The following is a 14,032-nucleotide window of genomic DNA, read 5'->3' as shown; positions in this document are numbered from 1 at the left end:
AGCCCACAGCGGCTCCAGAACTGTGTGGGGAGGCATTTGGATGGCCCCCAGCTGGCTCCAAAGAGCCTTGTGGCTTGGTCTCCGATCACCAGTGTCTTCTGGGCCACTAGGAAGTGCTTGGAACCCCTACGAGGGTTCCGTCTCCAACGCAAACCAGTGCCTGGCAACAGGAGCTGAAGGGAGGAGGGGTGGGGGAGGTGCACCTGAGTCTCCAAGGCACATCATTGCCTGCAACCGGAGCTGACAGCAGGTGGGGTAGGGGAGGGGAATCGCTCTATTGTACACCTGAAACAAAGACAACCCTATCGATCAATTTCTCGGAAGTACAATTTCAACATTAAAAAAAATATATTTAAAAAGCAAACTAGGTATCCAAAGGAGAAATCTAACAAATATCCAAACACTGAGAAAGTAACCTTCTAGATGATCAAAGATCAAAGATCAAATCTCAATGCATTGAAGTGAAGGAAAATGAACATACAACATATGAAAATGTGTGGGACACAGCACAATCAATGGACAGCACCATGTAGAGCAATCACTGCCTATGTTAGAAAGGAGGAGGAGCATCTGGGAGGCTCAGTCAGTTAGTCCAACTCTTGATTTTGACTCGGGTCATGATGAAACTCGAGGTTGTAAGACTGAACCTGCAGTGTGCTGGTGCTGGGCATGGAGGCTGTTTAATAATCACTCTCTCTCTCTCTCTCTCTCTCTCTCTCTGTACCCCTTCCCTGTCTCTCTCTCTCTCTCTCTCTCTCTCTCTCTCTCTGTCTCAAAACAATAAGCTCTCCACGTCAGAACCTAGAAAAAGATGAGAAAATAAAACTAAAGAAGAAAACCAAAGGAATCCTTCCACCCAGTTTCAAGATCTACAGCTATAGTAATCAAAAATGTGTGGTGTTGGTGAAGGGATAGACAAATGGAACAGTATAAAGATAGATAAGTGGAACAGGATCAAACCCAGAAAGAGACCAACCACCAACATGTCAATGGGATTCTGACAAAGGGGAAAAGCAATTCAATGGAGGAGTGACAGCGTTTTGAAGAAATGGTGCTAGAGCAAGTGGACTTCCAGAGACAAAGAAGAAGAAGGAGGCCCAAGAAGAAGAGGGAGGGGCAGAGAGGAGGAGGAGGTGGAGGTGGAGGACGAGGAGGACGAGGACCACAATCGAAGGCTCATCCTCTGTACAAAACTGAACTCGTGGCGCCTGGGTGACTCAGTCGCTGAGGCAGCCAGCTCTTCATTTCGGCTCTTGTCATGCTCTCAGGGTCCCGGGACAAAATCAGGCTCCAAGCTCACTGGGGAGTCTGCTTAAGGACGCTCTTTTCGCTTCTCCCTCCACCCCACGCCCCACTCATGCGCATGCTCACTCTCTCAAAAAGAAAAAAAAATTTGTTAAATTAACTCAAAATTAATCACCGCCTTCTACGTAAAATGATAAATCTTCTAGGGAAAAAAATGTCCAGAATGGACAGCTAGGTAAAGAATCCTCCGACTGGACATCAAATCATGTTCCGTTCAAGAAGAGTTGATTCATTAGACATGATCCAACAAATCAGAATTGGAAGTCTGTAATGTGTGAAACACCTTGTGAAGAAGACCCAAAAGGGAAGCTACAAACTGGGAGAAAATAGGTGCAAACCACATACCTGATAAAGGACTCCTGTCGGAAGGAGAGAACCTCAAAAGTTGACCCCCAAAGAAGCAAGCCATCCAGTCTGAAAAGAACAAAAACAAAAAAAAATGGGCAAAAGACCGAAACCCTTTACCAAAGAGTATACAGATGGAAATCCCATAAAAAGTTACCATCGGGGCAATTCAAATTCAAACTCCAATGAGCTCTCACTGCACACCTATCAGCATGATGCAAACCAAATGCACCCGAGAGGGAGAGAGAGACCCCACTCCCCAATGCAAGGCAGGATGTGGAACGACTGGATCGCTCCTGCATCGCTGTTGGGAATGGAAGGTGATAGAGCTCCCTCTTGAAAACAGTTCACAGTTCCTTTTCTTTTTCAAGGCCTGGATTTAAATTCCAGGGAACAAGCAGTAGAATATGCTTTTCGGGTGCACAGGAGAGTGACCCAACCCTCCACACAGTTTCTCTGAAAACTAGACTTGCAACCACCCTAGGACCCCAGTCATTGCACTCTTGGCATTTCTCTGCGAGAAATCCAAACTTACGTTTGCTCAAAAACCTGTACAGGAACGGATCTGTGTCCTGATGGAAGCAGTGGGGCTGCCAAGGGGGTAGAAGTGACTGCAGTGGTTGGATATTGACACTGGACAGCCTTGTAAGAGATGTTCTCATCTTGCTTCTTTGAAGGCCCCTTCCCATTCATGGTGGTCCTGGGGACAAGGAGAAAAGGAATGTCAACGATTTCAAGAAGTTGAAAGGATTTCAAGAAGTTGAAACCAAGCATTAGAACACCATCTCTTCTACATGAATTCATTCTCATATTCACCCCCAGTCTCCCAAAGCAGACAGGAGGGGTCTGGTCCAACAGGGGTTGCGGGCAGTGGCCCTTCCACAGGCCATCTCCCCTCCAGCCTAGAAGTCCAACGACCAGGTCCCAGGCTTTCAACTCATCTCATTCTCTAGGGGCCTTCTCTAGGGGCCCCAGGGAACTTCTGGGCTCTTTCTCTGCCTTCTAGGAGGCTCTGTGGGGCTGGGTCGAGTGCTCTCAGCCGACTTGGACCACACTGCCAGGTGTCTCCCCCTGCATTTGCCACCCTTCGACACAGGAGGATCAAGTGGGAGGATGTCCTCTCAGAGAGATCCATGGCGATCAGCATAGATGTCCTCTCTCTTCCATTGTTTACCCTCATCTCTCAGGCGTTTCTACCATCTCTTGATTTCCCTGGAATTTCAACCCCAGGAGAGGGGGGGTGGGTCAGAAGCCAAACATTTGGCTTCCCACTCCTGTCTTTCTTGAAGGTTTTCCCCGAACCAATGGGCCTAAAACAACATTCATAACCTGATATGGTTTCTGTGGGCCAGCCATCCAGGTGCAACTAGCCAGGTCCCTGTGGCTCAGGATCTCTCACAAGGCTGCAGTCCAGAGGGCCTCTGGATCTTCAGTCATCTGCGGGCTTGTTGGGGGTAAGTCTGCTTTTGAGCTCACTCAGCTGGCTGTGAGCAGCCAGAGGCCCTCCATTGCTGGAAGCAAGAAATAGTCATTCCTTGCCCCATGGGCCTCTCCAGCATAAAGCTCCCAAGGAGCAGCTGGCTTCCCTGGGAACAGATGCGGGAGGGAGGGACGGAGGGCGGGCAAGCCCAAGAGGAGACCAGTCTCTTTGTCAACTCACCTCCGAAGGGACATCCTATCACTTTGGCCACATTCTGTCCTTTACAAGGGAGTCAGTAGTTCTGACTCGAATCAAGAGGTGGAGTATGGAACACAAAACGATGTGTACCCAAGATGGGAATCGTTGGAGACCCTTAAAGGCTGCCCTCCCTACTTGGCTGGGACTTGACCTCAGCTAGCCACCACTATAATCTCTGCATCCTTATATTATTATATATTATGTTAGATTATATTACATGCACTATTATCTTTGCATAGAATCATCACATCCTAGGACGTGAACGAGGGGAACAATTTACCAAGCCCTTCTGGGATCCTTCAGCAGCTTGCCTAGAAGTTCCTTGCCCAACAGTGCCTGTCAGTTCAGTGTCTGGCTCCTGATTTCGGTTCAGGGCTGATCACGTGATCTGGGAAATCCAGACCAGCGTCTGGTTCAGCACTTGAGTCCGAAGCCTGTCGAGGAATCTCTCTAACTCGGCCCCTCCCCCGCCTGCATGTGTGTGCGTTCCTTTGTGTGTGTGTGTGTGTGTATGTGTGCGCCGTCACCCTTTCTGTCTCACCGAAGAAGAAGAAGAAGAAGAAGAAGAAGAAGAAGAAGAAGAAGAAGAAGAAGAAGAAGAACAGTACTAGGCATAGTAGTAGAAGTTATTGGCACAGCAGGTGATCATTAGACAACCCTGGTTTGGAACGGGAGCTCTGAAATTCACTAGCTGTGTGATCTTGGGGCAAGTTGTTTCCCCTGTCTGAACCTCAGTCAGACATGACACACTGGGTTATTGGGACGATTAAGGGATCGATACAAGACACTTCAAACCGTCCCTTGCTTGGCATAGAATCCCTTAATCAAATCCATTCTCAGTAGCAGGAGTCTCAGCCATTGGATATTTTTATTTTTATTTGTGTTACGCTGAACACTGAAAAATATTCTCTCACACTCATACGGCTCCAGGGAATATGGAGCATCAGGCTAAAGGATGGGGTGGATCTCAAGTCAAAGGAGCCATGGGTATGGCTGAAGGGGTAAGCACAGGAGCTTTTGTGCTCTGGTTGTGAGTGTTGGTGGCTGCTGGGCAAGGGAATCAGACCTGCAGGGGACCCGAGAACTTGGAATCTGGCCAGTGCACCCTTGCTCCCTTCTTGGGCTTCCTGGGTTTCAGGGGAGCCTTTGGCCCTTGAGGGTACTTGGAGGCTGTGCCCGGAACAGCAGGAGCAGGAGCAGGAGGCCCCCCGGAGACAGGCTGGACCTTGGGCCCAGAGTTGGCCAGCTTCTGCCTGAGGCAATGGTTTTGGGCCTGGAGCCTTTGGAACTCCCTCTCTGCCCACAGGACAGCCTTCTGGCTCTCCTCACTCCTCTTCTCCACCACGAGGCGCTCCCGCTCATGCAAGGAGGCGATTTGCTGCCATTCTCGGTGCAGGTCGGCGGCCATGTTCCTATAGAGGCCCAAGTGCCAGTGGGCAGCATCCGCCTTCCTGCGCACCTTGGCAAGCTCGTTCTTCACTTGCAGGCAGCGTGCCTTCTCCTCCATCATCTTCCTCTCCAGGTGTCTGAGGTGCTCTTCGCACAGCTTCGGCTCTGCCTCAAGCTTCAGGCGCAACTTCGGAATCTCACCGTCCAGGAGGGTGTTCCGAAGGTGAACAGGTCCTTGCTCAGCTTGGTGGCTTGTTGGGTTTCTTGGGAGCTCTTCATTCCTCTGACGTGCCTTCTTCAGTGCCCTGGACGGCTTGAATTGGTTCACGGGGCTCCCGCCTGAGGGCACGTGGTCAGGGGAGGAGGAGCCAGTCTCCACCTGCCTCCTTGAGCCCCCACCTTCCAGATGATCTCCAAGCAGCTCTAGCACATGCATCCCCTTCAGGAGGATCTGGCTGAGGGTGTGCTGTTGGCTCTGGCCCTCAGCGCTGGCCTGCCGCCGCACTCCTCCTTCAGGAAGCTCTGGCCTGCCTGCCTGCCCTGCCTCGTCCTGCACTCTCTGTCCACAGCTGCCAATCTCCTGAACCAGCGGGTCTGCACTTGCCTGCAGATCACGGCTGTCCTTGAAGCCTTCTGGCGTTTTCCTCACCAGGGCTTCTCCATCTTCCTGGGCTGCTCCACAGATGGGATTTTCATGAGGCAGCTGCTGAGGGCTCTTCAACAGCCTTTGCCGAACTCCCTTCCGCAGTTGCGTGGTGTTTCCCACTGACCAATACCCGGCATCTTGATTCAGGGCAGCCAGAGCAAGAAGCTGGAACGGGAGAGGACTGGCCTTCGGCTCGGATGATGCGACAGCTCCACGGGCTTGTGCGTCCGGTTCGGTCTTCTCCATGCCTTTTCCAGAGACTTCCACGTTCCGGGCACACTGCCACTTTCTTCTTCGGAAGCTGAGTGCACTCTTTCCCAGGAACACCACCACTGCAGTGCACACCAGGATCTCCCAGCGAAACCCAGAGACTCGTGGCACATGTGGCCAACGTTCGGATATCACCAACCCAGCAGCCCACAGCTGCTCCAGGACAGCCCACAGCGGCTCCAGAACTGTGTGGGGAGGCATTTGGATGGCCCCCAGCTGGCTCCAAAGAGCCTTGTGGCTTGGTCTCCGATCACCAGTGTCTTCTGGGCCACTAGGAAGTGCTTGGAACCCCTACGAGGGTTCCGTCTCCAACGCAAACCAGTGCCTGGCAACAGGAGCTGAAGGGAGGAGGGGTGGGGGAGGTGCACCTGAGTCTCCAAGGCACATCATTGCCTGCAACCGGAGCTGACAGCAGGTGGGGTAGGGGAGGGGAATCGCTCTATTGTACACCTGAAACAAAGACAACCCTATCGATCAATTTCTCGGAAGTACAATTTCAACATTAAAAAAAATATATTTAAAAAGCAAACTAGGTATCCAAAGGAGAAATCTAACAAATATCCAAACACTGAGAAAGTAACCTTCTAGATGATCAAAGATCAAAGATCAAATCTCAATGCATTGAAGTGAAGGAAAATGAACATACAACATATGAAAATGTGTGGGACACAGCACAATCAATGGACAGCACCATGTAGAGCAATCACTGCCTATGTTAGAAAGGAGGAGGAGCATCTGGGAGGCTCAGTCAGTTAGTCCAACTCTTGATTTTGACTCGGGTCATGATGAAACTCGAGGTTGTGAGACTGAACCTGCATTGTGCTGGTGCTGGGCATGGAGGCTGTTTAATAATCTCTCTCTCTCTCTCTCTCTCTCTCTCTCTGTACCCCTTCCCTGTCTCTCTCTCTCTCTCTCTCTCTCTGTCTCAAAACAATAAGCTCTCCACGTCAGAACCTAGAAAAAGATGAGAAAATAAAACTAAAGAAGAAAACCAAAGGAATCCTTCCACCCAGTTTCAAGATCTACAGCTATAGTAATCAAAAATGTGTGGTGTTGGTGAAGGGATAGACAAATGGAACAGTATAAAGATAGATAAGTGGAACAGGATCAAACCCAGAAAGAGACCAACCACCAACATGTCAATGGGATTCTGACAAAGGGGAAAAGCAATTCAATGGAGGAGTGACAGCGTTTTGAAGAAATGGTGCTAGAGCAAGTGGACTTCCAGAGACAAAGAAGAAGAAGGAGGCCCAAGAAGAAGAGGGAGGGGCAGAGAGGAGGAGGAGGTGGAGGTGGAGGACGAGGAGGACGAGGACCACAATCGAAGGCTCATCCTCTGTACAAAACTGAACTCGTGGCGCCTGGGTGACTCAGTCGCTGAGGCAGCCAGCTCTTCATTTCGGCTCTTGTCATGCTCTCAGGGTCCCGGGACAAAATCAGGCTCCAAGCTCACTGGGGAGTCTGCTTAAGGACGCTCTTTTCGCTTCTCCCTCCACCCCACGCCCCACTCATGCGCATGCTCACTCTCTCAAAAAGAAAAAAAAATTTGTTAAATTAACTCAAAATTAATCACCGCCTTCTACGTAAAATGATAAATCTTCTAGGGAAAAAAATGTCCAGAATGGACAGCTAGGTAAAGAATCCTCCGACTGGACATCAAATCATGTTCCGTTCAAGAAGAGTTGATTCATTAGACATGATCCAACAAATCAGAATTGGAAGTCTGTAATGTGTGAAACACCTTGTGAAGAAGACCCAAAAGGGAAGCTACAAACTGGGAGAAAATAGGTGCAAACCACATACCTGATAAAGGACTCCTGTCGGAAGGAGAGAACCTCAAAAGTTGACCCCCAAAGAAGCAAGCCATCCAGTCTGAAAAGAACAAAAACAAAAAAAAATGGGCAAAAGACCGAAACCCTTTACCAAAGAGTATACAGATGGAAATCCCATAAAAAGTTACCATCGGGGCAATTCAAATTCAAACTCCAATGAGCTCTCACTGCACACCTATCAGCATGATGCAAACCAAATGCACCCGAGAGGGAGAGAGAGACCCCACTCCCCAATGCAAGGCAGGATGTGGAACGACTGGATCGCTCCTGCATCGCTGTTGGGAATGGAAGGTGATAGAGCTCCCTCTTGAAAACAGTTCAGAGTTCCTTTTCTTTTTCAAGGCCTGGATTTAAATTCCAGGGAACAAGCAGTAGAATATGCTTTTCGGGTGCACAGGATAGTGACCCAACCCTCCACACAGTTTCTCTGAAAACTAGACTTGCAACCACCCTAGGACCCCAGTCATTGCACTCTTGGCATTTCTCTGCGAGAAATCCAAACTTACGTTTGCTCAAAAACCTGTACAGGAACGGATCTGTGTCCTGATGGAAGCAGTGGGGCTGCCAAGGGGGTAGAAGTGACTGCAGTGGTTGGATATTGACACTGGACAGCCTTGTAAGAGATGTTCTCATCTTGCTTCTTTGAAGGCCCCTTCCCATTCATGGTGGTCCTGGGGACAAGGAGAAAAGGAATGTCAACGATTTCAAGAAGTTGAAAGGATTTCAAGAAGTTGAAACCAAGCATTAGAACACCATCTCTTCTACATGAATTCATTCTCATATTCACCCCCAGTCTCCCAAAGCAGACAGGAGGGGTCTGGTCCAACAGGGGTTGCGGGCAGTGGCCCTTCCACAGGCCATCTCCCCTCCAGCCTAGAAGTCCAACGACCAGGTCCCAGGCTTTCAACTCATCTCATTCTCTAGGGGCCTTCTCTAGGGGCCCCAGGGAACTTCTGGGCTCTTTCTCTGCCTTCTAGGAGGCTCTGTGGGGCTGGGTCGAGTGCTCTCAGCCGACTTGGACCACACTGCCAGGTGTCTCCCCCTGCATTTGCCACCCTTCGACACAGGAGGATCAAGTGGGAGGATGTCCTCTCAGAGAGATCCATGGCGATCAGCATAGATGTCCTCTCTCTTCCATTGTTTACCCTCATCTCTCAGGCGTTTCTACCATCTCTTGATTTCCCTGGAATTTCAACCCCAGGAGAGGGGGGGTGGGTCAGAAGCCAAACATTTGGCTTCCCACTCCTGTCTTTCTTGAAGGTTTTCCCCGAACCAATGGGCCTAAAACAACATTCATAACCTGATATGGTTTCTGTGGGCCAGCCATCCAGGTGCAACTAGCCAGGTCCCTGTGGCTCAGGATCTCTCACAAGGCTGCAGTCCAGAGGGCCTCTGGATCTTCAGTCATCTGCGGGCTTGTTGGGGGTAAGTCTGCTTTTGAGCTCACTCAGCTGGCTGTGAGCAGCCAGAGGCCCTCCATTGCTGGAAGCAAGAAATAGTCATTCCTTGCCCCATGGGCCTCTCCAGCATAAAGCTCCCAAGGAGCAGCTGGCTTCCCTGGGAACAGATGCGGGAGGGAGGGACGGAGGGCGGGCAAGCCCAAGAGGAGACCAGTCTCTTTGTAAACTCACCTCCGAAGGGACATCCTATCACTTTGGCCACATTCTGTCCTTTACAAGGGAGTCAGTAGTTCTGACTCGAATCAAGAGGTGGAGTATGGAACACAAAACGATGTGTACCCAAGATGGGAATCGTTGGAGACCCTTAAAGGCTGCCCTCCCTACTTGGCTGGGACTTGACCTCAGCTAGCCACCACTATAATCTCTGCATCCTTATATTATTATATATTATGTTAGATTATATTACATGCACTATTATCTTTGCATAGAATCATCACATCCTAGGACGTGAACGAGGGGAACAATTTACCAAGCCCTTCTGGGATCCTTCAGCAGCTTGCCTAGAAGTTCCTTGCCCAACAGTGCCTGTCAGTTCAGTGTCTGGCTCCTGATTTCGGTTCAGGGCTGATCACGTGATCTGGGAAATCCAGACCAGCGTCTGGTTCAGCACTTGAGTCCGAAGCCTGTCGAGGAATCTCTCTAACTCGGCCCCTCCCCCGCCTGCATGTGTGTGCGTTCCTTTGTGTGTGTGTGTGTGTATGTGTGCGCCGTCACCCTTTCTGTCTCACCAAGGAAGAAGAAGAAGAAGAAGAAGAAGAAGAAGAAGAAGAAGAAGAAGAAGAAGAAGAAGAAGAAGAAGAAGAAGAAGAAGAAGAAGAACAGTACTAGGCATAGTAGTAGAAGTTATTGGCACAGCAGGTGATCATTAGACAACCCTGGTTTGGAACGGGAGCTCTGAAATTCACTAGCTGTGTGATCTTGGGGCAAGTTGTTTCCCCTGTCTGAACCTCAGTCAGACATGACACACTGGGTTATTGGGACGATTAAGGGATCGATACAAGACACTTCAAACCGTCCCTTGCTTGGCATAGAATCCCTTAATCAAATCCATTCTCAGTAGCAGGAGTCTCAGCCATTGGATATTTTTATTTTTATTTGTGTTACGCTGAACACTGAAAAATATTCTCTCACACTCATACGGCTCCAGGGAATATGGAGCATCAGGCTAAAGGATGGGGTGGATCTCAAGTCAAAGGAGCCATGGGTATGGCTGAAGGGGTAAGCACAGGAGCTTTTGTGCTCTGGTTGTGAGTGTTGGTGGCTGCTGGGCAAGGGAATCAGACCTGCAGGGGACCCGAGAACTTGGAATCTGGCCAGTGCACCCTTGCTCCCTTCTTGGGCTTCCTGGGTTTCAGGGGAGCCTTTGGCCCTTGAGGGTACTTGGAGGCTGTGCCCGGAACAGCAGGAGCAGGAGCAGGAGGCCCCCCGGAGACAGGCTGGACCTTGGGCCCAGAGTTGGCCAGCTTCTGCCTGAGGCAATGGTTTTGGGCCTGGAGCCTTTGGAACTCCCTCTCTGCCCACAGGACAGCCTTCTGGCTCTCCTCACTCCTCTTCTCCACCACGAGGCGCTCCCGCTCATGCAAGGAGGCGATTTGCTGCCATTCTCGGTGCAGGTCGGCGGCCATGTTCCTATAGAGGCCCAAGTGCCAGTGGGCAGCATCCGCCTTCCTGCGCACCTTGGCAAGCTCGTTCTTCACTTGCAGGCAGCGTGCCTTCTCCTCCATCATCTTCCTCTCCAGGTGTCTGAGGTGCTCTTCGCACAGCTTCGGCTCTGCCTCAAGCTTCAGGCGCAACTTCGGAATCTCACCGTCCAGGAGGGTGTTCCGAAGGTGAACAGGTCCTTGCTCAGCTTGGTGGCTTGTTGGGTTTCTTGGGAGCTCTTCATTCCTCTGACGTGCCTTCTTCAGTGCCCTGGACGGCTTGAATTGGTTCACGGGGCTCCCGCCTGAGGGCACGTGGTCAGGGGAGGAGGAGCCAGTCTCCACCTGCCTCCTTGAGCCCCCACCTTCCAGATGATCTCCAAGCAGCTCTAGCACATGCATCCCCTTCAGGAGGATCTGGCTGAGGGTGTGCTGTTGGCTCTGGCCCTCAGCGCTGGCCTGCCGCCGCACTCCTCCTTCAGGAAGCTCTGGCCTGCCTGCCTGCCCTGCCTCGTCCTGCACTCTCTGTCCACAGCTGCCAATCTCCTGAACCAGCGGGTCTGCACTTGCCTGCAGATCACGGCTGTCCTTGAAGCCTTCTGGCGTTTTCCTCACCAGGGCTTCTCCATCTTCCTGGGCTGCTCCACAGATGGGATTTTCATGAGGCAGCTGCTGAGGGCTCTTCAACAGCCTTTGCCGAACTCCCTTCCGCAGTTGCGTGGTGTTTCCCACTGACCAATACCCGGCATCTTGATTCAGGGCAGCCAGAGCAAGAAGCTGGAACGGGAGAGGACTGGCCTTCGGCTCGGATGATGCGACAGCTCCACGGGCTTGTGCGTCCGGTTCGGTCTTCTCCATGCCTTTTCCAGAGACTTCCTCGTTCCGGGCACACTGCCACTTTCTTCTTCGGAAGCTGAGTGCACTCTTTCCCAGGAACACCACCACTGCAGTGCACACCAGGATCTCCCAGCGAAACCCAGAGACTCGTGGCACATGTGGCCAACGTTCGGATATCACCAACCCAGCAGCCCACAGCTGCTCCAGGACAGCCCACAGCGGCTCCAGAACTGTGTGGGGAGGCATTTGGATGGCCCCCAGCTGGCTCCAAAGAGCCTTGTGGCTTGGTCTCCGATCACCAGTGTCTTCTGGGCCACTAGGAAGTGCTTGGAACCCCTACGAGGGTTCCGTCTCCAATGCAAACCAGTGCCTGGCAACAGGAGCTGAAGGGAGGAGGGGTGGGGGAGGTGCACCTGAGTCTCCAAGGCACATCATTGCCTGCAACCGGAGCTGACAGCAGGTGGGGTAGGGGAGGGGAATCGCTATATTGTACACCTGAAACAAAGACAACCCTATCGATCAATTTCTCGGAAGTACAATTTCAACATAAAAAAAATATATTTAAAAAGCAAACTAGGTATCCAAAGGAGAAATCTAACAAATATCCAAACACTGAGAAAGTAACCTTCTAGATGATCAAAGATCAAAGATCAAATCTCAATGCATTGAAGTGAAGGAAAATGAACATACAACATATGAAAATGTGTGGGACACAGCACAATCAATGGACAGCACCATGTAGAGCAATCACTGCCTATGTTAGAAAGGAGGAGGAGCATCTGGGAGGCTCAGTCAGTTAGTCCAACTCTTGATTTTGACTCGGGTCATGATGAAACTCGAGGTTGTGAGACTGAACCTGCATTGTGCTGGTGCTGGGCATGGAGGCTGTTTAATAATCTCTCTCTCTCTCTCTCTCTCTCTCTCTCTCTCTCTGTACCCCTTCCCTGTCTCTCTCTCTCTCTCTCTCTCTCTCTCTGTCTCAAAACAATAAGCTCTCCACGTAGAACCTAGAAAAAGATGAGAAAATAAAACTAAAGAAGAAAACCAAAGGAATCCTTCCACCCAGTTTCAAGATCTACAGCTATAGTAATCAAAAATGTGTGGTGTTGGTGAAGGGATAGACAAATGGAACAGTATAAAGATAGATAAGTGGAACAGGATCAAACCCAGAAAGAGACCAACCACCAACATGTCAATGGGATTCTGACAAAGGGGAAAAGCAATTCAATGGAGGAGTGACAGCGTTTTGAAGAAATGGTGCTAGAGCAAGTGGACTTCCAGAGACAAAGAAGAAGAAGGAGAAGAAGAAGAGGGAGGGGCAGAGAGGAGGAGGAGGTGGAGGTGGAGGACGAGGAGGACGAGGACCACAATCGAAGGCTCATCCTCTGTACAAAACTGAACTCGTGGCGCCTGGGTGACTCAGTTGCTGAGGCAGCCAGCTCTTCATTTCGGCTCTTGTCATGCTCTCAGGGTCCCGGGACAAAATCAGGCTCCAAGCTCACTGGGGAGTCTGCTTAAGGACGCTCTTTTCGCTTCTCCCTCCACCCCACGCCCCACTCATGCGCATGCTCACTCTCTCAAAAAGAAAAAAAAATTTGTTAAATTAACTCAAAATTAATCACCGCCTTCTACGTAAAATGATAAATCTTCTAGGGAAAAAAATGTCCAGAATGGACAGCTAGGTAAAGAATCCTCCGACTGGACATCAAATCATGTTCCGTTCAAGAAGAGTTGATTCATTAGACATGATCCAACAAATCAGAATTGGAAGTCTGTAATGTGTGAAACACCTTGTGAAGAAGACCCAAAAGGGAAGCTACAAACTGGGAGAAAATAGGTGCAAACCACATACCTGATAAAGGACTCCTGTCGGAAGGAGAGAACCTCAAAAGTTGACCCCCAAAGAAGCAAGCCATCCAGTCTGAAAAGAACAAAAACAAAAAAAAATGGGCAAAAGACCGAAACCCTTTACCAAAGAGTATACAGATGGAAATCCCATAAAAAGTTACCATCGGGGCAATTCAAATTCAAACTCCAATGAGCTCTCACTGCACACCTATCAGCATGATGCAAACCAAATGCACCCGAGAGGGAGAGAGAGACCCCACTCCCCAATGCAAGGCAGGATGTGGAACGACTGGATCGCTCCTGCATCGCTGTTGGGAATGGAAGGTGATAGAGCTCCCTCTTGAAAACAGTTCAGAGTTCCTTTTCTTTTTCAAGGCCTGGATTTAAATTCCAGGGAACAAGCAGTAGAATATGCTTTTCGGGTGCACAGGATAGTGACCCAACCCTCCACACAGTTTCTCTGAAAACTAGACTTGCAACCACCCTAGGACCCCAGTCATTGCACTCTTGGCATTTCTCTGCGAGAAATCCAAACTTACGTTTGCTCAAAAACCTGTACAGGAACGGATCTGTGTCCTGATGGAAGCAGTGGGGCTGCCAAGGGGGTAGAAGTGACTGCAGTGGTTGGATATTGACACTGGACAGCCTTGTAAGAGATGTTCTCATCTTGCTTCTTTGAAGGCCCCTTCCCATTCATGGTGGTCCTGGGGACAAGGAGAAAAGGAATGTCAACGATTTCAAGAAGTTGAAAGGATTTCAAGAAGTTGAAACCAAGCATTAGA

The sequence above is a fragment of the Meles meles genome, chromosome 1 (assembly GCF_922984935.1).
Source record: "Meles meles chromosome 1, mMelMel3.1 paternal haplotype, whole genome shotgun sequence".
Lineage (NCBI taxonomy): Eukaryota > Metazoa > Chordata > Mammalia > Carnivora > Mustelidae > Meles > Meles meles.
This window is presented reverse-complemented; position numbering follows the sequence as displayed.